The following is a 26,134-nucleotide window of genomic DNA, read 5'->3' on the forward strand; positions in this document are numbered from 1 at the left end:
GTTTGATAGTAGACCGTTCCCGTGGAAGTCGGCAAGGCTACAGAGTTAATGTATGAATTAACCTTATGTTTACAAGGTTCTTGTTTAAGATATTAAAGTCAAAGAAAAAACGAACTTTAAAAGAGCAAGTATCTACAAATGTCAAGGTTATAAACAAAGGCCAAGTTTAAAGGAGAAACGAACTGTTAACAAATAAGCATTTACAAATTCAATGGTAATAAACCAAAACAGAGTTTAAAAGAGAAACGAACTTAAATAAACAAGCATTTACAACTACAAGTTATCGACAGATGTCGAAGTAAGGAAGGAGAAACTAACTGTAATAAACAAGCATTTACAAATACAAGTTATCAACAAATGTCGAAGTAAGAAAGGAGAAACGAACTTTAATAAACAAGCATTTACAAATACAAGTATTGACAGAAGTCACAATAAGACAGGAGAAATTAAATAACATCAGCTGATTTGAAGAACGCATTATCACCAACTATATATATATATATAGCAACTTAAAACCAATCTCTAACAAAGGTTGAGAAGTGCTTCCAGAATCAGTAATAAGCATTTTTTTAAGAAGAGCTATCATTTATAGAGAGAAGCAAGGCTACAGAGAACTCAGGGTGAGTGAAGAAATAATAGAATTAAAGAGAATTAAGTGTTGAGAGTAGAAAGTGAAAAAACTGATGTTGTATGTCCCTAGTAATTGCGACTGTGACTCTTGCAGGTGCTGTATCCAATCTTAGATGTGAAGAGGCAGACTGAGTACTGGCGTTCATCATCTCTGTGGCAGTCTCTCTACCATCCCATTCCCCTTTCCCCCTCCGGGGTACTCAGCACGAAGGATTAATATTCGTTGTGAGTAGCTCGGGTCGGGACTGAGGAGTTGTCTTCTGCTTCTGAGGAAATCGAATAGAAGTATCCTGACAGATTGAAGTGCCATCACCCTAATTTTAGGGAAAAAACAGATTTCCTCCTGAGCAGAATGGCAGAAGGAATTGATATAAAAGCATTAGCCACCGTTTTGGAAGGGTTACAGAAACAATTAAATAACACCATAGAAGAAACAGTCCAAATAAAACAGCGAATAAATGAGTTAGGGAACACCGCTAAATCAAATGAATCTGTGTTTTCACAAATCCCTAGCCCTTCACAGTCTGCAGGTATATCCACTCAAGTAATTCATGCGGTTTCCCCTATTATTCCTTTGGCTCAACCGGAGCGCTTCGGTGGGGATCCAAATAAGGCGCAGATTTTTCTGACCCAATGCTCATTGCATTTTTTATGTAGACCAGTCATTTTTTCCGAAGACCAGTCCAAAGTGGCATTTATATTGTCTTATCTGACAGGAGATGCGGCCGCATGGTCCATGCCAATAATTTCCAGAAATGATCCTGTTTTATATAATTTCCAAAATTTCAAGGAAGAGTTCTTAAGAATATTTGATCAGCGAACTGCAGCTCAAGCCACTGACAATGAACTACTGGAAATCAGGCAAGGTAATAAAGATCTAGTAGCCTATCTGGCTCATTTCAATAAACTCATTGTAGAGACTGCCTGGCCGGAGTCAAAAAGAGCCGCCATATTTTATCGTGGACTGAGCGATAAATTGAAAGATGCCTTAGCACAAGTTCCAAATAGACCCACCGAAATTTCGGAGTTAATTGATCTTGTGTTACAGATTGACCACCGGTTAACTGAACGAAGAGCAGAAAAGAGAAGAGAGTATCGACCATTTCCCCTGAGAATTGATCGTGTAAGAAATTATCATACAAGAGCCGGAGAAGAGATAACGATAGAAGAACCAATGCAAATTGGTTCCATCCGAGGTCCTTTATCTAAGGAAGAAAAAGAGAAAAGAAGAGTGAATCAACTATGTTTATATTGCGGTGCATCTGGGCATTTTGTTAAAAACTGTCCCAAGAAACCCAAAGCTCTTCAGTCGGGAAAAGGCCAGCTTCATCAGTAGAGGGAGTTGCCCTGATGAAAGCAGAACCCAAGACAACTCCTTTAGATCAACGAGTGGCGAATACCTTACAAACCGCCGCGCCACATTTGGTACAAACAGTATCAGTTAAGACCCTTGAGAAGGAAATTCAAGGGATCTCAGTTATGATAGACTCTGGAGCTACGGGCAACTTCTGTGATATCAAATACGCTCATAAAATGGGTATTCGATTTATCAAGAAATCTACTTTGGAAGTAGTAAGAGCTGTGGATGGAACCAATCTTTCTTCAGGACCCATTTCCCATGAGACTGAACCAATTCAGACGCAAGGTTTTGGTGGACATCAGGAGCAGATAATCTTTAATTTGATAGATGCTCCACAATTTCAACTCATTTTGGGTCTGCCCTGGTTTACAGAACATAATCCACAAATTGATTGGAGCAAAAGAACGATCAAGATGAATTCCTCTTACTGCAAAGAGAATTGCTTTCATGATGGAGTGGAAGTGTCCACCAAGTCCCAAGCGGCCTGTTTATCATCACGCTCTTCAATGATCTGTGCACTAAAGACAGCAGAAATCCCAAAAGAATATGAGGATTTAGTCGCCGTTTTTGATGAAAAGGAGGCTGAGAAATTGCCACCACATCGACCCTACGACTGCAAAATTGAACTGGAGCCAGGTGCGATATTGCCATGTAGCAGAATATACGCATTGACCGAAGCAGAGAATCAACATTTAAAGGAGTATTTGGATCAATATCTTGCTAATGGTTTTATTCGTCCTTCTGAATCTCCAGTGTCATCCCCACTATTTTTCATACCAAAGAAGGATGGGAGTCTTCGAACTTGCATTGATTATCGAGCCCTCAATCAGGTTACCATCAAGAATCGATACCCACTGCCTTTAGTGTCAGTTTTATTAGATCAAGTAAAGAATGCTAGAATCTACACCAAATTGGACCTGCGAGGAGCATATCATTTGATTCGAGTGGCTTCAGGGGATGAATGGAAAACCGCTTTTCGGACTCGATACGGATTATTTGAATATCAGGTGATGCCTTATGGGTTATGCAATGCTCCCGCTGCCTTCCAGCATTTCGTTTAATGATATATTACGAGAATTCCTTGACCGGATTGCCGTGGTTTATATAGATGACATTTTAATCTTTTCCGACAATCTACAGGAGCACATTTCCCATGTTCGATCCATCCTCACAAGGTTGCAAGAAAACCATCTCTATGTAAAATTGGAGAAGTGTGCATTTCATGTGGAGCGAGTTGAGTTCTTAGGATTCGTTTTGTCACCAGAAGGTGTTAGTATGGATCCTGCCAAGATAAAGACAGTGCAACATTGGCCTTCTCCTTGCAATGTCAAAGAGATCCAGAGTTTCTTGGGGTTCGCTAATTTTTATCGAAGATTCATATCCAATTTTTCTCAAACAGTTACACCCATTACTCGATTGTTGAAGAAAGGAGTGAAGTTTGAGTGGACAAAAGAAGCTGAAAATGCTTTTAATTTTTTGAAGAATTCCTTCGTCTCAGCTCCAATCTTGCTTCACCCCAATCCAGATGAGCCATATTATGTGGAGGCAGATGCTTCAGATGTTGTCATAGGAGGTATCCTTTCCCAGCGTCATAAAGATACAGGTCAATTACATCCAGTGGCCTATTTCTCTCGAAAATTAATACCACCAGAGATAAATTATTCAATTGCGGATAAGGAGCTATTGGCAGTCAAAGAAACTTTTCGTGAGTGGAGGCATTACATTTTGGGAGCTAAGCATAAAGTGACCGTTTACACGGACCACCGAAATATACAGTTTTTAAAATCAGCTCGAACTCTAACAGCTAGACAACTGCGTTGGTCCCTATATTTTGCAGACTTTGATTTTGTTATCACTTTCAGACCAGGAAAAGTAAATGGGAAGGCAAATGCTCTATCTCGAATCGATACCGGTGCAGTTAAAGAGCCTCCCGAAAAAGAATTGATTATTCCACAAGAGAAGTTCATATCTGCCATATTGTATGAAAATTTAACCAAAGAAATTCAAGAAAACTTAACATTCAAAGGAATGCTGAAGTGGTCCAAAGAAGGCCAAGGAAGAGAAATCAAAAAAGGTTTGCCATACTTTAAAGGTGCACTGTATGTTCCGACTGTGGAGCTGCAAGAAAAAATTCTTCAGGCTTATCATGACGATCAATTGGCTGGACACAAAGGAATTCAAAAGACTCAAAATCTAATACAACGAGAATTTTGGTGGCCAAAAATGAAAACTCAGATAAGACAATATGTGTCAACTTGTGACAAATGTCAAAGAGGGAAATCAAATAGAACAGCTTCACAAGGTCTGTTAAGACCTTTGCCCACTGCACCCCATGCCTGGCATACTGTTACTATGGATCTTATAGTGGACCTCCCTAGTAGCCAAGGCTTTAACACTATCCTAGTTTTTGTAGACACTTTCACTAAAATGGCGCATTTCATTCCTTTGAAAGAAATCCCTCGAGCCCCACAGGTTGCACAGTTGTTTACACAACACATAGTACGCGCCCATGGTATCCCAAAAATTCTAGTTTCAGACAGGGGGTCCCAATTTGTTTCTCGCTTTTGGAAGGCCTTTAGTAAAAGATTAGGAAGTGATTCTCGTTACTCTACCAGTTACCATCCTGAAACCGATGGGCAAACAGAGAGAGTGAATCAAGAGTTAGAACAGTATTTAAGACTCAATTTATTCGATAAAGAGAAGGAATGGCCCGAATTGATGTGGGCAGCTGAATTTGCTTACAATAATGCTGTTCATTCCACCACTGGGTTCACCCCCTTTTATCTGAACAAACACGAGAAGACTGCCACACCTTTCCACGTAAATCCCGGAGACAACTGCACACACATACCACAACTACCCTAACATTCGTCACGCACCACACACCACACACCCCACCACTTTACACATCACCCTCTGCACAACACACACAAGACAGAACACTCATGTCATCACGAAAGCCCCCCCGTTTCACTGATGCGGAGTTTCGGGTCATGGTGGAGGAAATAGTCAGGCTAGAGCCACAGCTGTTTGGAGCACAGGTACAGCAGATCTCTATTGCCAGGAAGATGGAGCTATGGCGGAGAATCGTGGACAGGGTGAACGCCATGGACAACATCCATGCACAAGGGACAACATAAAGAAGAGGTGGAACCACCTATGGAGAAGTTTAGTTCCATTGCAGCAACGGACCAGCTCGCAATCAGGAGGACTGGCGGTGGATCCCCACCTCCTCCCCCACAGCTGGCAGCATGGGAGGAGCAAGTCTTGGCAATATTGCAACCTGAGAGACTCAGTGGAGTAGCTGGAGGACTGGACACTGGTGAGTCACCATTTACAACCTATCACCCCCCCATACCAGCATGCTTCTCACCCCCTCACCCTGACTCCCTTCACCCCAATTACCACACCAAAATGTCAACCCCTGCATGCTATACACACTGCAAGCACACCCACCAGCAATGCATGAACAGCATGTCGAACTACCAATCCCACAATCCGTCACCACACACTACCAAAGGTGGAGGACAACACCAATATCATTGGGAAAGCCAGAAATGCATAATATGCCACAGACAAGTACCCTAATACATCACTTACGTCGCCACAGGTGCCCCAGCCAATGTCAACGGCGAGGAGGTGCCACGGCTACCCATTACCACACCAGAAGATGTCCCCAGTGATGACAGCAACTCAGGAGGTCTGGATCTGGATGAACTCCCTGGCCCATCTGGGACCACTGGTCAGTCGGCAACCCCATCCCAAAGCCAGTCCACTACAGACACCCCCCCTCTGAATCAAACACCACAGCAGCCAGCCAACGCCTCCAAGACTCTGTCCCCAGGACACGTCAATCAGTAATGTGCCCACCTGTACAGGGGCCCGAGTCCAGACCACACAGGCAAGACAATGAGGGTCCTTGTGTCAGTGGGAGTGGGCACACCGTTCAGGGGACACAGGCACAGAGGGCCAGAGACAGTCAGAGGATAGCTGTGCCCCAGGGGGAGGACAGGCCCAGGGAACCCACTGCCCAGGAGGCACTGACAAATGTCCTGGGGCATACCAACAATCCCAGGACAGGATGGGTCAGGTGCTCAATATCATGCAGGAGAATTAGCGGCTTCAGGGGAAACACCACCAGGAGGTCATGCAACAATTGCAGGCCTTGAATACCACCATGGCCTCCATTGCAGGGGTGCTGGGTGACATGGCCAACATGCGGGAGTACACGCACACCAGCGGGCCCCTACCACTAACCAGTGTACTGAACAGCCCTCCACATCTGCTGCAGCTAGTGGACAGGAGGCCCTGCCACAGGACTCACAGGCCACCAGCACCCCTCTCCCTGCAGAATGTGAACCACCCCACAAATGTTCCCTGCAACCCAGACAGACACCAGAGGCAGTTGCCAAGACCAAGACCACTGCCAGGAAATGTCCCCCTTGTGTTCCACTGTGTCACCTTGTTCACTGTGAACTGCTATTGCTCCTCTTCCTATGGCCCTTTGGACACTGGGCATGGGCTACAAACAGACTGGCCCACTGCACTGGACTTTTCCCAACCATCACCCTACTCTAGTGCACTTTACATTGTATACCTAATTTATAAATAAACATCCTTGGACACAACTTGAGTAATAGTGCTTTATCAGAAAGAAATCTACAATGTATTGAACTGTAATGAATTACATGATCCTGTGAAACTGTCCTGTAATGTGTGAATCCATCCTACATATGTGTCTCAGCAGTCTGTACACATCACAACATTACACTGTTGTAACCACACCAACATCTTCAAGAAGGGAAGGCAAAGGTGGCAGTCAGTTGGGATACAAAGGTAGTGACTGGCATTCTACTACAGCCATACATCACAACACTGAAATGGAGAAATGTTTTACCTGAGTGTCATTGGAAGTACTGCTGAATGATATGTGTCCTGTTGTCCTCCTCCTCCTCCTCCTCACTGTCCTCAGTGTCCACTTCTGCCACATGTGCTTTGTCACTCTCCTGCAGATAGGGCACATGGCATTTGAGGGCCAAATTGTGCAGCATGCAACACTCCACAACAATCTTGCAGACCTTCCCAGGGGAGTAGCATAGGGATCCTCCTGTCAGATGGAGGCACCTCAACCTGGCCTTCAGGAGACCGAGGTCCGTTCAATAATCCTCCTTGTATGTCCATGAGCCTCATTGTACCTATTCTCAGCCCCTGTTCTCGGACTCCTAACAGGGGTCAAGAGCCAGGACAGGTTTGGATAACCGGAGTCCCCTGGAAGAAGTGAAGGACACACATTAGCCTTCCAAAATGGCATGGGGAAACACTCCTGTAGGTATACACAGACATACATTGGGTGGGGACTCAGGCTCACCTATGAGCCACACTCTATGCCTCTGTAGTCATGCCATCAGCTGTGGGATGCTGCTATTCCTCAGGACAAAGGCATCATGCACAAATCCAGGATACTTGATAGTAACATGGGAGATGTACTGGTCAGCAAGGTACACCATCTGGACATTGAGGGAGTGGAAACCTTTCCTGTTCCTGTACACCTGTTCATTGGCCCTAGGAGGGACTAAGGCAATATGGGACCCGCCAATGGCCCCAATCACGTGGTATGTGTCCCATTGCGTAGAACCCAGCCTTCACAGTGGGCAAATCATCAACCTGGGGGAAAGCGATGTGGCTCCACATGTGTTTGAGCAAGGCAACCAAAACCCTTCCAAGCACAATAGAGAACATTGGCTGTGACATTCCAGCAGCCAAGCCCACAGTCACCTGGAAAGAGCCTATTGCCATGAAATGGAGCACTGATAGTACCTGCACAAGAGGCGGAATAACAGTGGAGCAATGGATAGCAGGTAGCAGATCAGGCTCCAATTGTGCACACAGCTCCGTGATTGTGGCCATGTACAGATGATAAATGAGTATGATGTGCCCATCCTACAGTGTAGCCAAGTCTGCAAGGGGTCTGTACATGGGCACTGCCTCCCACTCCTATTCCTCCTCAGTGGTTGGTACCTAAGTGAACCAACAGTTAAAAGGGTGTGACAATACGACATATGGATACACAACATCAGAGTACACAGAGCATGTATGTATGTTGGACACTAGAATAGTTTAGGTGTGTTCATTCGATACCAATGGTGTACTTTTAAATTCAAGACATGAGTACTGGCAGGAGGAAATGGCAAACGCCTGTCCTGTATGCAGGAACAGGTGGAAGTGACCTCCCTCCGCTGGCGTTATGTGTCATGGCGGAAGGCGGTCTGCACCGCTGTAGAATTCCTCATTGGCTAACATGGGGCTCTTTGGAGTACAGGAACCAATGATGATCAACATCGGCGGTGATGGTGTTCACCGCTGCGGGCGTGACCGACATTTTATTCCTACTACTTCACTTGATTCCTGACTTTCCACTGGACTACATCTCCACTGTGTGTGCTGCTGTGACTTGTGTCTGGAACCTACCATGGCCTGTGCAACAGCGGAAAGACACCAGCCTTCAAGTCGGAGGATTTGGAGAGACTCGTGGATGGGGTCCTATCCTTGTATGGGCAGTTGTATGGGCTTCCAGAACAACAGGTGAATACATCATGGGTACGTTGCATGCGACATGGCTGCATGGAGATGTATGTGTGTGCTGGCAGGGTGTCATTTGGGTGGGGCATGGCTGCAGGCAATGTGAATGAAGAGGTACGGGTTATGTGTGTGTTTGATGAGGGGCAAATGCAGTATGTAGGCCATATGTGTGATAGGCTGGATTGTCTGGTTCATGGTGTCCCTCTATCTGTGTTTCCTCTGCAGGTCAGCGCCCATCAGAAGAAGGGGTTGTGGCGTGCCATCGCCAAAGATGAGTGGACACTGGGGGTCCATAGCTTGAGGAGCACCCACTGCAGGAAACGGTGGGAGGACCTGAGATGCTGGGCCCGGAAGACCGCAGAGGCCCAGCTGTGGATGGCCTCCCAACGAGGGAGGGGTGCCGGTTGGAGCCTGAACCCCCAATGGCCTGCATACTGGCGGTGGCCTACCCAGAGCTGGATGGTCACTTGAGGGCATCACAGCAGCCACAAGGAGCTGAGTACAGTGTGTGTGATATTCATCATTTTGCGCCTGGCATGGGATTTGGGTGTAGAGTTCTAGTCAGTAGGTGCCCCAATATGCCAGTTTAGACATTGCTGTGTGGTCCTGCTTAGGTATGTAGGGTAGTATGTATTGAATTGCTAGGTAGCTAACCTTCCCTGGCAGATAGGGCTTAGTTGGTCCCAGTAGGTGTGCAGACGGAAGTGTTTGAGTCCTACCTGCTGTAGTTCGTAGCCAGTGGTATGTCACCGTGGTCCATACTGCCCATTCTTAGTCCCACTGAATGATAGTGATGTAAATGCCATCTGTGCTGTTGGTGCTGTAATTGACCCTGTGGTCCCTTTCTCCCCCCTCGCTCTCCTTTTGTCATCCTATCCATGTGTGCATTAGCATCATCTCGCACAGAAGCAGGGGCACCGGCAAGCGAGGGAGCTGCAGTTCATGGGACCCAAGAGGCAGAGTCCACCAACGCCGAGGGGACTAGTGGGATGGAGGGCAAGGGGAGCACCATGGGGGAGACAGGAGCTGATACAAATGACTCTGATTCCTTCTCTGATGGAAGATCCCTGGTAGTGGTGGACCTCTCTGAGACCACCCCAGCAACTTCATCTTCTGCCACCCCAGTACCAGCACCGCCCTCCCAGTAGCCCCACACTGAGTTGCCTGTGCCCGCTCATTCAGGAGAGTGGGCGTCTCCTTTACCCCAGGCACCTCAGGCCCTGCCCCAGTCAGCCCTGCTGCCCTCAGTGAGGAGGCTATTGACCTCCTGAGATCCATCTCTATAGGGCAGTCAACCAGAGTGAATGCCATCCAGGGGCTGGCATCCCGGATGCAGCAATCCAATGCCTTCCTGGAGGGCATTCACGGTGGCTTGGCGGCCCTACAAAGATAATTTCAGACTCTGGCCTCCTCTCTGATAGCAGCCAGTGTCCCTGTTTCTTCCGTCCCCCCTCCAACTACCTCCTCCCAGTCCCTGTCTCCTCTCCCCCAACCCATCCCACGCACACATTCTGACAAGCATGCACCCAAAACAACAGACAGGACTCCCACAGACAAACACAGGCACCACACTTCAGTCCAAAAGCCACTTCCCTACTCCACCCCGGTCCTGGCCCTAAAAGGAAAGTCCCCCAGGCCAGTACCTCCAGCTCCAAACCGACTCCTGTTCCTCCCCCTAAGTGTACTCCTGCCACTAAGCTGAAGAAGGGTGGCACTCCAGCCCCCCCGTCCCAAGGACACTCCTCTGCCCCCAAGCGAGAAGGGCAAGGGCCAGCCTCCTCTCAAACCCAAGCCCAAGGACCCCCCTGAGAAAAATAAACTTGTAAAAGTGCAGAATGGCACTTGATCTATATTGAGTAAGAAGAGAGCTCTTGGTAATCTGATCTTCCCAACCTAGGGTATCCAACACTCTTACGTCAAGATAGTCTATGGAGCCTACCCTTTCCAAAGGGATACCATCTACTAGAGTTGTACAACTCTTGGCCAACCCAGGGATAAATACCATCAACTTTGTTTTATTAGCATTCAATTCCAGATCATGAGCTTTGCAAAAGCTAAAAACCTGTCAATAAAGGTCTGTAGTCCTATCGGAACCTTGAATATTAACTAGAGTCATCGGCCAAAAAGTAAAATAGGAACATTTTGAGCACTCAAAATGGGAGCATCAATCTGGCAAGAAGAGAGAACTTGAATCACCTCATTTACATATAAACAATGTGGGTGCCAAAACACAGCCCTGACGAACACCATGCTTACCACCAAGTTTACCCCGGTTGCCACACCTGACCTTGGCATAGGTGCCCTCATGTAGCCGAGCTATAAGATGTACCAGGTTCCTAAGTATACCCATATTGCTTAAGGCGTCCCACCTATTCTCTCTAGGAATCAAATCAAATTCCGACTTAAGATCCATGAAGGCCACATATAATATCTGCTTGGCAAGAAACACATACTTCCAGTACAAAAGTGCCAAATGAAAAACTTGATCTGAGGGACTAACTTTGGGCCAAAAACCAGTTTGAAAGGAGGACAGCACACAGTTAGTATCAACCCAGTCCAACAGCCTATCGAGAATCTGTCTTGCAAACATTTTTTGTAGGTTGTCGAAAAGGCTGATTGGTCTATAATTTAAGGGGATACTCACATCACCTTTTTTAAAGAACTGGTGCTATTTCGGCCCCCTTCCAAGTATCAGGAATGGGGCAACCCGCCACAATAGTATTATATACCTACTAATATAACTGACCCCAATTGTTGGCTCAGATTTATATAAGTCTCCTGGTATTTTATCAGGACCAAGGGCTTTGAAAGATTTCAGTGATGCTATTGCTACATTAGTTTCTCCCAGAGAGAAAACAATTGAATCTTCTGATTGTTGCTGTCAACCCCAGACTCCTCTGTGAGAAGATTGGATTTGATCAACCATAGTGAATGAAAGTCAGACCCAGGCGGGTCAGCAGATGTGTACAAGTTAGTAAAATGGCTAACCCAGCTCTCTGGCTGAATGTGACTTCGGAAAAATCTGCCACTGTCACAGGCGCCATGGGATGGTGTCTTCCAAAAAGCCCTGTTATCATTTCATCTAGATGCCTCCAGAAAATTCTGCCAGATAGTGTCTTTCCAGGATCTCTTGGCCTGAGCTAGAGTCTTTTCATACCTCATTCTGGTCTCTTTAATCACCCCCTGCGAGTGACTCAAAACAGTTGATTTTGGGACTGATTTAGCCTTTGAGCATTTAGCGTTGTACGACTTCTTAGGATTAATAATATCATCCAGTCTAGAAGTCACCTTCCTGTAAAACATATCCTGTAGTTTGGAAACAAAGGACTCATAAACAGGAAGAATCTGAATATTTTCTTCCTCACACTTTTCATATTTGGATAGAGCTTCAACAAACAGACTGTAAATCTCCTTGTATAGTTATTGATTAAACATAACTTTTGGCCATGTAACTCGCCTGCAGTGATTAGCCAAAATTGGCTCTAGTACGGCACTGTGGCATTTATTTCTGGTCCTCAAAAATACATCACCGAGAGAGTGAGAATTCTGGATTTGTGGTCCCTACTTTGGTGAATATCAACCCTCATATTTTCTAACATTGGCCACAGTCTAACATCTAGTAGTATGTAATCAATGACGCTAGTGTACTGACCGCATTTAAAAGTTGGAGCATTGCACAAATCCGAGCGCGTACAGCCATTACAAGCCCTGAGCCCTTCATTAAGACACAGCGCTGTCACCGGGAGAGCAGCACAAGAGCGTACGTGCTGTGTCTCCCCTGCAACCAAGGAATACCCCATCGGAATCGGTTAAATCACTACTATATCTGGAGAGTTCAAATGAACAATTAACATCACCCGCAACCACTATTTAGAAGCATTGATGCAGTGATTCTACAAATTTGTTCAGATGTATCAGGGTCTGAGACTCGGTTCCACGTGATACTAATCTAGCGTAAACATTAATTATTGCAAGCTTACAGCTCTTAGAAAAATTAAGCTGTACACCTAATAAATCTGGTGAGTTTATGTTTAAAATTGAATGAGTGCATTGCAGTTTCTTACTTAACTATATTAGAAGGCCTCTCTCAGTCCGACCACTCCCCCCAGTAGACTGAGTCCCTATATTATATGTTAAATACCCATCCAGAAACACCGGGTCAATAGCCCAAGTCTCCTGGATTACACAAATATCAAATTGGTTATTGTAAGCAATCCAGTCAGGGTCTACCAGTTTGCTGCTCACCCCAGCCAAATTCCATGAGATGATAGACAGATTGGATCTATTATCCATACATCTCAAAATCACCTCCCTTCTTCCCTTAGCTGTTGATGTAACTTGCAAGTGACGCCCACTTTCTGTGGCCACTTCAATAGATACTAAACTGTCAGCATTGGGTAGTCAGTCATTTTCATTAAGGGAAGAAAATATGTTGGAATTATATAATTCACCATGAAATCCAGGGACATTAGTTTGACGAGGGCTGGCCACCCTTTTAACTTCTGTCCTGCAAGTTATGGAAATAGCAGCTTCCAGTGGAGATAATTTCAATCTAATACCAGTACTTAAGGTGTTGCTAAGAAAGCAAGTGCGCAATTCAAAATCAATTAAGTTGCTCACTAATAGTCTGTCATTCAGAAGCACAGAAATAAAAACATAGTCTGGCCCTGGGGAGCTATGCCTTCTTGCCTCTATAATATCTGTTTTATAACTGAGGAACAATTATGCTGAGCCAATAAATATTCTTATTGATCAAAGAACACTGATTTTCATGGGACCCTGGTGACAACTTAGGGACCCTGACCATATAAATGGTTCTTCCTGATGTCTCTACTTCCAAAGACTGGTGCTTAGAGACTGCTGACCTTCCATCATGCAACTGCTGCTGGTGGTCCGGAGCCCAATCAGAGCTCTTTAGCAATCCTGGTGCCTCATTATAGGCAAAATCCTGGCAGTGTGCCCCCACTCGCTTGAACTTGTACTGAGGGTCAGATTTGCCAAGGACAACACGGCCACCATCCAAATGATTACATCCGGTTGCTTCATGTCTAGACCGCTGTTTCTTTACCCTCAACATCCCCAGTGCGTGCCTTAATCTTGTTCACAAGTAAAATATTAGATAGGATATTAGTGGGACATTCATGAAGTGAATCAAGGGGCAAAATCCGGTCTTCCAATGAGGAAATATGGTAAGCCCACCCTTATTTGATCCTGAAACAGTCACTGGTTCAGCCATGCTCAAACACCTGCACCTACAAGTTTGACCTGGCTCCCTTGTTACTTCCCCCAGCAATATAAGCAATAGTATTTCAACATCGTCCAGCTTCTGATGTACAGGCGTCAAATCAGGACTCAATGAGACCCTCATCAGTCTTAATTCTCCCAAAGACTTAGTAGCCAGGCTCTTGCCTACCACAGGCAACCCCTCGGGTTTGGAAACAACAGTTACATGGGTGCCCTGGCTCTATGCCAATGGCCCAAACCTGTTAGAGCACATAACATTTGGTACCACTAAAACCTCAGGGCTAATAGGGAAACAAGATATCTCATTGTCAGTAGCAACAGTTTCCTTATTGCAGCGCTGTGTAACTTACCCTTCGCATCGACTCCCCGCCATCACAGGAGGTACAGTTTTACTAATGAATTGGGCCGCTTGCTTCCTGCTAGACTTGCCCTTATTCTCAACCAATGCAGATTTTTTAAAAACATTTCAGCTATTTCATTTGCTCGAGGGCCACCACTAAGAGTGGTTGCAGCCACATTGTTACCCATAATGACCTCTACTACTTCAATCAAGTTATCAGTATCTTCTAGGGTGTTACTCTCACTGCACTCCAAAGGACGAGTTTTGATAGAAGGTCTATTGGACTTTTTGGTGCCGCTAGTGTGAGGAGGAACATATACAGCTTTTCGTTTGCCCATTTCCCCTACTGGAACGCGTCCTTCTATGTTAATTTATACACATTAGGACTCGTTTTAGGCCAATGAATCTTGTGACCCAGTGGTGAGACACTGTAGGACGAGATAACTGCTCAATATGTCAAGCAATATATCAATAATGTCATCGATATTTACTACCACAATGCACTTTACTTTGGTTAAAGACATTAATCAAATTGTCGGCGCAACCATGACCTTTCAGTCATGAAAAAACACACCTTTTGATAGAATTTTATGAATTGTATTCCCTATTGATTACAATCTACGAGCAGATGAGTTAATCTCAATACCAGGAAGCATAAGAGCATAGTCACAATATGGCAACTGTGATAAGATTTCATTAATGCAAGAATCACAAACATAAGAACATAGCACGGCGTGAACATAGATTAGATTACAGCAAATGTCATATATGTGTCAATTCAGCATAGCGCAACGTCAGTCATCTGTCTATTTGCGTCAGTCAGAGTGATCTCCTATCCTAACCACTAATTAGCATCAGCATGTTGGGCTTCATGCAAAACAATTTAGAACACCAATTTAGAAAACATCTAGCTATGGTCTCTATCAAAATGAGCAGTTGGTACCTAGAAAGGAAAAACAAACAGACAGATTACAAATTGCATTGTCATAATTACCCTCCAAGGATTAGGTCAGCACACAGGTTCAGTCTTCGTCTTCAGGACATCAGTCAAAACGCCATCAGTCTAAACTTGTCTAAAGGACAGGGGATACTTCCCTCATAAGGAGGAGAAGTGTATAGGGCAGTCTATGGGCAAAGATGGTTTTAATAAGTCTCAAAAGTCACCAAACAGAGTGACAGAGTTTCTGGATAAAATCAATCGCATTCCCTACCTAGTTCTCTCGACCTTTCTGTGACATGGGTTTTCATCCCTTTTCCGTAATACCTTCCCCCAAAATTCTATTGTACATTTACTATACCCCACTATCTTTAACCTATCAAATTATACATTAGGTAATTCTAATTATCACCCCACGATAATTCATAACATTTTGATTGGTCTTCATAATTGACGCCTTCGGAGGTGGCACATCCGGGGGTTACTTCACCATTTGGCACGTCTTCTCGGGTCATGAGTTCCTTTGTCCATGGTTTAAACGTCCTTGTACATTAGATTAATCTACTTTTGTTTCAACTTTGTATATAAACTCATACTAAAGCAGCAAGCATGCGGATGAGAACAGAATTCATACTGATACACTGGAATGAAGAAAAGGAACATTTGCAGGGTCATGGCCCTTTGCGAGTCAGCACACTGAAAAACAGAAAAAATGCTTTTAATATGAGAGCTAGGCAGCTAAAACCCACAGCTCACGCTAACTTAAGGCCTATGAGATTTTCAATATAAATGCAACATCATAAATGTTAATATAAACCATAACATAAACAGTTTTACTCAATCATTATTAGTTCACGTGTATATATTGGTGGCCACACACATTATAGTCGTAATTCAGATGCGCGTTTAAGCAAAATCAATATTATTGTCGTCTTCTATGCAACATCTTTAAGCATTGATATGAGCATTTCATTCTAATATATGTTATTTAAACTATGCTCTCTCAGTCCCTCCTCTGATGACGCTCGTCATCACACAAACCTTGCCCTTTAACCTTTCATTTTAATTTTTCACCTTGAGCATAATGCGCATTTCAACATCTTGCCCTTTATGTGAACTTTCCCAAATGTCATTGAACATTTTCTCTCTTTCACTTTCTTCATTTCTTCTGAATCTTTTAGTCCAATTTTTCTTAATTCTGTCATTGATTTTACATGCTCTCCATGATCCTAATAGACAGGCCAGAACAATTAATAGACCCATTAGTATTTTTGCAAGCACCCCATTCCAAATATTGGTAAATCAGCTCCCTCCTCTGGCAATCCCCTTTCCAAATTTCTCCCAGACACCAAGTTCTTTCAAATCCTTCAAATCTGTACTATCTCTAGTTAGGTTAGTAAGCATACCTCTAATCTTTTTACTATTGTCCGGAATGAACGAGCAACAATGGCGCTCGTTGAGCATCTTGCAGACCCCTCCACTCTTTGCTAAAAGAATGTCTAAAGCAAGCCGATTTTGAAGAGTCATAGCTCTTTCTGCAGCAAGTTCAGTATCCATCAGGAGTATAGCCCAGGTAAAATTTGTCAGCATGTTATCCACGATAGTAGACAACTTTTGAATCTTCATAGAATTCAAGATAACCCCCACTGAAGGGATTATAGCTCCAAATATGTCACCAATGACAGCAGCCACTGATTCTCGTTTTTGTCTAGCATGTTGTATTCAAACGTTTTAGGTATTTGCTTTAAGTCATCAATCTGGTAAATCTTTGGGAAAACTATTCCCAAATAACATGTCCCATAGCATCCCCTAGGGAGACGGTAATAAGCATTTAGCCCACAGATGTAATAGATCCCAGGGATAGCTGGATCCTGTCCATTCAACATAAATGTCCATTTACTCTGAAACAAAAACACATGTCTGCATTCACTCGTTCCCACAAACAAATTGTCCTGCTCAGATTTTGGTCTATATATACAAAGCCTACCTACATGTAATGCATCTATAGCTAGCTTGCCTTGTGTCTTGATTGCAGTATAAGCATAATCATTTGCATATGTGCGTTTTTCTAATCCTTTTTCTAGTCTTTCTTTCAATGCTTTGCGTCCATCATCAGTGTGATCTAAAAAGCTTTTCTCTACAGGTGATAGTAAGCAAGTCAAATTATTGCGATGTGCATAAGCAGTTCCAAATGTAAGCGTCGGCTCAAAGAATCCTCTAACTATTTTTATATCATGTTCCTTAGCTAACTTATTCAAGAATTCAATCACAGGCACAAAAGAAAACACAACATCCAGATTCGAATAAAAGTATTGCACATGCTCTTGGTTATAGAATCTTGTTAGTAGCAAACTGCAACTAATCCCGTATGTTAGAGGAAGGCTATGGTAAGTGACTCCTTCCTGCACAGATGAAGGAATCTTAGTGCACACATAACAGTCTTAACAGTCTTTTGCATCCATGGTCTCCACATACTCATTCAGCAAGCGATAGAAGACATTAGTAGAAAGTTCCCCTTTTTAATTAGTTCCCTCGTGCAAGTGTCTTGCATCCTGCTCAAATCTTTCCCACGGTGTTAGAGTTGTAGTTTCAGGTTTCGAAGTAGTGTTAATAGTCTCTTTCTCTATCCATGGCATTCCCACAATTATTATTGCACATACAACACCTATTATAAGACCTAGCCAACCACACACTTAACTTCCCTTATTACTACTTCTATCATAAGCCATGTCTGTATAGAATCAGATAGTAGAATAACAATCAACTGGAGGACAATTTAGAACTTTTTCTCTTATTTTCTGTGTGTATTTACAGCGTCTTCACTCACTCCAGGACCCCCTTTTGTCAAATCAGGTTAGCAGCTTGTCATAATCAGGTTTCTCAAAGTCAATCCGGTTCTAGTGTCACTTTCGGTAATTTATAAAGTCTCTTTATCAGTTTTCAGATTTTCAGTTTTAACCAAGTCTTTCTTTGGATTAGTTCAGGTACCGTAGTACTGGCCTGGTACTGCTCGGTCGAAACAGAATGCTAGGAATTCTTGTTGCCACTCAGATGTTGTAGCATATGCCCATTCAGGACCTGTATATCTTCTATTTGCGACTCTCTTTCTTTTCAGCCTTCGTTCACCTTGTTGTTCTCCTTCACTTAGGTCTTCCACTCGTGATGTATCATTCTCCTCTGTTATTGTTTTACTTGGTGTGTCTCTTATCCTAAAGAGTGGTTTCTCTGGCCAATTATCACCCTTATGCGTCTTCTTTCGGTGTGTCTTTTCAGAACGCTGGACAGCACCCTCCTCTTGTGATATGGTGTTTTCACTTGATGGACCTGCAGCTGGCTCGAGAGACTCTGGCACGCTCTGATTTCTCTCTATTATTTCTTCTTCTTCTTCTTCTCCTTCTTCTTCTGGGTCTGTACCGGGTTCGATTTCTAACCCGTATCTGTCTACTTCTGGGAGAACCTCTCCTTGATTTAGTTCTCCTGCAGCCTCTACTGAGATAGGCACTCTGTCACCTCTCTCAAACTCATTCACTGTTTGAGGGACGAGGCTATTTTCAGTGGGCCCTCCAGCAGTCTCAGTTCCTTCTTGACTGTTTTCTAACTCTGAGACTTCTCTTCCTGAAGCTGTTGTGCCGGAAGCTTCAAGTTCCTCTTCAACAGGACACGTTACCTTTTTTGTGTGACTGGCATGTATCCAGTTTGGAACTCCTGCACACTTTACAGCAGTAGTAGTTGTCAGGATTACTTGATAGAGCCCTTTCCAACGTGGCTCCAGACACAACTTTCTCACGTGCTTCTTGACAACCACCCAGTCACCGGCTTGTAGGGTGTGGCATGGATCTCCAATCGGTGGCAATGTGTTAGCTTCCACCTGGTGAGAGAAAGAGCAAATCACATCAGCCAAACCTTTGCAGTAGTCAAACACCATATCATCTGTGATATTCACTAGAGCATTTGCAGGTACTGCTGGCAACCTCATAGCTCTACCCATGAGAATCTCGTGGGGGGATAGTCCAGTTTTCTTGTCAGGGGTGTTTCTCATTGACATCAGCACTAAGGGTAATGCATCTGGCCATTTCATATTGTTGGCTGCACACATTTTTGCCATTCTCGATTTCAAAGTACCATTCATTTGCTCCACTAGTCCTGATGCTTCTGGGCGATAGCTACAATGCAGCTTTCGTTCGATGTCAAGTGCGGCACACAGGAGTTTAATCACCTCATTGTCGAAGTGTCTGCCCCTATCTGACTCTATAAAGACCGGAAACCCAAACCTTGGTATTAGTTCCCTAAGTAGCAGTTTCGCAACTGTGAGACTGTCATTCCTACGTGTGGGGTATGCTTGAATCCAGTGACTGAAAACACACACAATCACCAACACATACTTCAATCCTCCACAAACAGGCATTTCAATGAAGTCCATTTGCATTTTGCTGAATGGACCGCCAGCTCTCCCAATGTGGCTCAAAGTTACCACAACTCCTTTTCCAGCATTCATCTGTTGACAGATGATGCACCTGTGACAGGTAACTTCTGCGGCATATCTGAATTTTGGGTTGAACCAATCGATTTTAAATGACCTGATCATTGCATCTCTCCCAAGGTGAGCTTGTCCGTGGTATAGCCTGGCAAACTGAGATAGAAGGCTATTTGGCAAGACTAATTTTCTTTCCTCTGAGACCCACAAATCATCAGCCCTCTGTACACATTGCATTCTCTGCCAGGAACGTTTTTCCTCTTTGCTTGCATGACTTTGTAATGTTTTTAACTCATCTAGTGAGTCAACCACCCGTAATGCACGTTCAAACATGTGTCATTATCAGTTTGCGGTAACAATTCCTACTGTTCCTTGAACGATATACAGTTCAATGCACAAAACCTTGCGACTTGATCTGCATAACCGTTTCCCATGGACACAAAGTCTTGCGACTTAACATGAGCATTGCATTTCACCACGGCAATTTCAAGAGGTAACTGAATTGCATGTAACAAATCCTTTATTTGTTCACCATTTTTCACGGGAGAACCAGAAGAGGTCATGAAACCTCTCTGTGACCAAAGTTGGCCAAAATCATGTACAATTCTGAATCCGTATCTGCTGTCAGTATAGATGTCTTGAATATCTGGACGAGGTTTGGTACATAGCTCAGTTACCTCAAGACAGTCATGTTCAAACTCTTCCTCATTGTTGATTTCAGTGTTTTCAACAGGAAGTAAAGTTGCCGGGTTCAATACTGTACATCGCTTTAAAGAGACATTTGGTGACCCCAATATGATTGTCTCATATTTAGTGAGACAAGCATTTGTCATGTGCTGAGTTTTAGTTTGAGTCAACAAAATTTCAACTGAATGCGGAACCATTACTGTTAGGGGGTATCCCATGACTATGCCTTCACACTGCGTAAGGCTCTGACCAACTGCTGCAACTGCGCGCAAACAACCCGGTAAGGCTGCTGCGACGGGTTCCAAGGTAGCTGAAAAATATGCTACAGGGCGATTTGCACCTCCATGGACCTGTGTCAAAACAGACAAAGAACAAGCATCACGTTCATGACAAAACAGTAGAAAAGGTTTCGTATAGTCAGGCATACCCAACGCTGGTGCCCTGCACATGCATTCTCTCAATTCCATATATGACTCAAGCTTTTCTTTGGACAAAGCTATGGTATGTGGCTCATCCTTGATCTCCTTTCCTGTCAGTCTTATCAAGGGTTTCGAGATGATCGAGAAGTTGGGTATCCACTGACGACAGTAGCCCACCATTCCCAAAAACATCCTCACATCTCTTTTTGTCGTTGGAGGGTTCATCTGCAAAATGGCTGTTATTCTTTCTTTTGATATTCTCTTGGACCCTCTTTCAATTAGATGCCCTAGGTATTCTACCTCTTTCTGACAGTATTGCAGCTTCTTAGGCGACACCTTGTGTCCGTTCTTCCCCAAGTGATTCAGCAAGGCAATGGTATCATATTTACAGTTATCTCTTGTTTTGGATGCAATCAGCAAATCATCGATGTACTGCACTAAAGTCGAATTAAAAGGCAGCACTAGGGATTCCAAATCCTTTTTCAGTATCTGGTTAAAGATGGACGGTGATTCAGAAAACCCTTGTGGAATTCTGCACCAACTGTACACCTTATCCAGGAATTTGAAACTGAACATAAATTGGCTGTCCTCATGAAGAGGTATCGAAAAGAAAGCCTGTGACAAATCTATAACTGTGAACCATTGAGCATCGCAGGGAAACTGAAACATGATCACTGCTGGATTGGGCACTACGGGGCAACATTGTAGCACAATCTTGTTTATTTTTCTCAAGTCCTGCACAATTCGAACCTTTCCACAGGGTTTCTTTAAACCCATTATGGGAGAGTTACATGGACTGCTCAAAACCTCTTTCAGGACTCCCTGTCTTAGAAAATCTGCAATTATCTGTGACACCTCGATGAGGACATCTTGTGCCATATGATATTGCGGCACCTGAGGAAACACCGCATTCGGCTTTACCTGGACTCCAACTGGTTCTACGCCTTTTATTAGTCCCACCTCCTTTCCTGTTAGATCCCACACTTTCTCTGTCACAGTTCCTTGTAACTCAACAGGTGGATCAATCATGGTAAGCATCGGGAACAGGGTAATTAAAGGGTAATCCTCATTTGTTGTTCCTGTCTCTTCCTCTAAAAACTGTCCTTTGTCTCCTTCATCGTCACTATTTGTCTGTACTTCGATTCCGTCATTGGAACAGGTAATCAAGCATTTTGTCTTACACAATAAGTCCCTTCACAGTAGGGACACTGGACTTGAATCACAGACTACAAACCTATGTAGTCCCTGAAAGTTGCCGATCTCAACCTGCACTGGATCAGTAATCGGGTTTGTCAGATATTTGTTTGCTACTCCGACTAACCTTATGGTACGCCCGAAAGTGGTAATTTTGGAACTTCCGCACTCCTGACTGTAGAGCGTGTAGCTCCGGTGTCAACCAGAAACAAGACTCTGTAGCCCATCACCTTTCCTTCCACATATGGACCCCTCTGATCCACCTCTAAGGATGCTGCAAGCCTGCACTCTTCACTGTCTGAGCTATCATCTGATCACTCTCCATTCATGCCATTTTCACCTTGCAATGGAAACTGTTGTACTGTATTATTTTGACTCATTACCTGGCCTTTGACCTGTTGATGAAGCATCACCTGTTGCTGTCCCATCGGAGCCATTGGTAATTGCATTTGCTGTCTAGGTACCACGGGAATCTGCTGTTGTACTGGTTGTATCTGCGCTGGCTGTAAACGCGGCATTTGCATCTGCTGCATGGGCTGTACCCCTTGCATTTGTACCAGATTGTTCTGGAAATTCGGGTATTGATGTCTGCTGTGTCTGAAACGCACCATTCATTTGCGGTTGCTGCTGTATCATCTGTTGAACTCCATTTCACTGTATTCATGCCTGTGCAGCCCTTATCTGCATCACCATCACTTTCTCTTTCAGCTTTTTCTGCTTCAGCTCAATCTCATCACTACAGTATTTTGCATACCGTAACACCTCATCAATCGGCTTCGCTTGCCAACAAATCAAATGATTCTTAATCATCTGGCTAACTTCTGGTCTCAGCCCTTCGACGAATCTGAACACAAGAGGATTCATGTCTTTCGGTTCAATAGTCTCAGTACCACTGTAGTGTTTGAATGCCTTTAGCAATCTCTCATAGTAAGCGTGTATTGACTCCTTAACCTCTTGAGAGGTCCGGTCGATTTTCTGCCAATCTGTCACCTTTGGCGACATCTTCTGTTTCAAAAACTCAGTTACTTTATGATAATACTTCATCACCTCTTCAGAGGGTGCCCCGGTCACCTTATCCCTTGCCGGCTCCTTCGTCGGCCAATATACTCCTCTCTTGCACTCAAGCCACAAATCAGGCGGAACAATGATTTCAAACAAGGTAATCAAGACTTTTCAAAGACATTTTGCAAGTTTCACAAACCTATCTGTCTGTTGGTACCACTCGATCGGCTACTCCCTTAATCTAGGATAATCATTAGTAAAAGATAGGATGTCTCCTCTGGTCCATGGCACATGAACTAAGACACCACCAGCTGTTTCTCTCATGGGTAATATTTTTACTGATTCCAGATCGGGTGAGACCTTGGCTTGATTAGACCCTGGACTGTCACCCTTTTCCTTATCTCTTTTCTTTGCCCACCTGCCTTCCCATTTTCCCAGCGCTCCCCAAACTTGCGCACTTTGCAATAATTCTTTCAAATGTGTCTTCATTCCCGCAGACCTCATGTGCTCAAAATCTTTGGAGTCAAAATCCAACCTGTAACTTCTTTTCAGGTGTTTAGTGTTTCCGATATCTATATTGTATTTATCTGCCAGGTTCGCTAATCTCTGATGCACCTTGCCTACTTCTTTGGTAATCTTGGGGCATAGGAATCTTAATTCTGCTTCCATGTATGATTCCAATCTGTTTACTCCCATCGTACCTTCCACTAATTCAGCAGCCTCTGCACCTAACCTTACAAAGTTTAGGTATTCATCTTGGTTTTCTTTTTCTGGTTCAACTGTAGTCACTGCGGCCTTTTGTGAAGTGTAAGTCTTTTCTAGCCATTCATTTAGCTTTTGGACTGTGAAACCCTGCAGTGAGATATTCCCTGCATGTATCATCGGTGAATGTAAGGTGTTTGTACTCATTGTCTGCGGGGTTAAAACCCCTAGTCCTGCTTGACGCATTGCTTCTATGGGTGCTCCCACTGGGCTAAGGTCCATTAAAGACCTTGGCTGTTCAACTGTTTGTTCTCCTGGTGCCATTATCTGGGGAGTTCCCATAGACCCTCCTCTTATCATATCTTGAGTCATCACTCCCTGGTCACATACGCCATTTTTGCCTTGCGCATATAATGGGACTGGTGGACCCACAGTAATCGGCAATGATATGGCAGCAGGTGTCTGACCCGGTCCCAGACTCCGTGGAGCAGTAACTCCATAGGTCTGTTCCAAAGTACCCGGGACAGGTACTAATGGCGGACCAGCTACTGGGTTGTTGTAGGAGGCTGGACTGGCTTGTAGTGAGTACCAAGGGGTACTTGCACCTTGCACCAGGCCCAGTTATCCCTTATTAGTGTATAGGGTGTCTAGCAGCATAGGCTGATAGATAATGGTAGCTTAGCAGAGCAGCTTAGGCTGAACTAGGAGACGAGTGAAGCTCCTACAGTACCACAAGTGTCACTTGCACAATATCATAAGAAAACACAATACACAGTTATACTAAAAATAAAGGTACTTTATTTTTATGACAATATGCCAAAGTATCTCAGAGTGTACCCTCAGTGAGAGGATAGGAAATATACACAAGATATATGTACACAATACCAAAAATATGCAGTATAGTCTTAGAAAACAGTGCAAACAATGTATAGTTACAATAGGATGCAATGGGGACACATAGGGATAGGGGCAACACAAACCATATACTCCAAAAGTGGAATGCGAACCACGAATGGACCCCAAACCTATGTGACCTTGTAGAGGGTCGCTGGGACTATTAGAAAATAGTGAGAGTTAGAAAAATAACCCTCCCCAAGACCCTGAAAAGTGAGTGCAAAGTTCACTGAAGTTCCCCAAAAGACAAAGAAGTTGTGATAGAGGAATAATGCAGGAAAGACACAAACCAACAATGCAACAACGGTGGATTTCCAATCTAGGATACCTGTGGAACAAGGGGACCAAGTCCAAAAGTCACAAGCAAGTCGGAGATGGGCATATGCCCAGGAAATGCCAGCTGTGGGTGCAAAGAAGCTTCTACTGGACAGTAGAAGCTGAGGTTTCTGCAGGAACAAAAAGGGCTAGAGACTTCCCCTTTGGTGGACGGATCTCGCTCGCCATGGAGAGTCGTGCAGAAGTGTTTTCCCGCCGAAAGAACGCCAACAAGCCTTGCTAGCTGCAAATTGTGCGGTTCGCGTTTTTGGATGCTGCTGTGGCCCAGGAGGGACCAGGAGGTCGCAAATTGGACCAGGAGGTAGAGGGGACGTCGAGCAAGACAAGGAGTCCTCTTAGCAGCAGGTAGCACCCGGAGAAGTGCCAGAAACAGGCACTACGAGGATGCGTGAAATGGTGCTCACCCGAAGTTACACAAAGGAGTCCCACGTCACCGGAGACCAACTTAGAAAGTCGTGCAATGCAGGTTAGAGTGCCGTGGACCCAGGCTTGGCTGTGCACAAAGGATTTCCGCCGGAAGTGCACAGGGGCCGGAGTAGCTGCAAAAGTCGCGGTTCCCAGCAATGCAGTCTGGCTTGGACTGAAGAGTCACTGGACTGTGGGGGTCACTTGGACACAGTTGCTGGATTCGAGGGACCTCGCTCGTCATGCTGAGAGGAGACCCAAGGGACCGGTAATGCAGCTTTTTGGTGCCTGCGGTTGCAGGGGGAAGATTCCGTCGACCCACGGGAGATTTCTTCGGAGCTTCTAGTGCAGAGAGGAGGCAGACTACCCCCACAGCATGCACCACCAGGAAAACAGTCGAGAAGGCGGCAGGATCAGCGTTACAGAGTTGCAGTAGTCGTCTTTGCTACTATGTTGCAGTTTTGCAGGCTTCCAGCGCGGTCAGCAGTCGATTCCTTGGCAGAAGGTGAAGAGAGAGATGCAGAGGAACTCTGATGAGCTCTTGCATTCGTTATCTAAAGTTTCCCCAGAGACAGAGACCCTAAATAGCCAGAAAAGAGGGTTTGGCTACCTAGGAGAGAGGATAGGCTAGCAACACCTGAAGGAGCCTATCAGAAGGAGTCTCTGACGTCACCTGGTGGCACTGGCCACTCAGAGCAGTCCAGTGTGCCAGCAGCACCTCTGTTTCCAAGATGGCAGAGGTCTGGAGCACACTGGAGGAGCTCTGGACACCTCCCAGGGGAGGTGCAGGTCAGGGGAGTGGTCACTCCCCTTTCCTTTGTCCAGTTTTGCGCCAGAGCAGGGCTAAGGGGTCCCCTGAACCGGTGTAGACTGGCTTATGCAGAATTGGGCACATCTGTGCCCATGAAAGCATTTCCAGAGGCTGGGGGAG

Source organism: Pleurodeles waltl, chromosome 1_2 (assembly GCF_031143425.1).
Source record: "Pleurodeles waltl isolate 20211129_DDA chromosome 1_2, aPleWal1.hap1.20221129, whole genome shotgun sequence".
Taxonomy (NCBI): Eukaryota; Metazoa; Chordata; class Amphibia; order Caudata; family Salamandridae; genus Pleurodeles; species Pleurodeles waltl.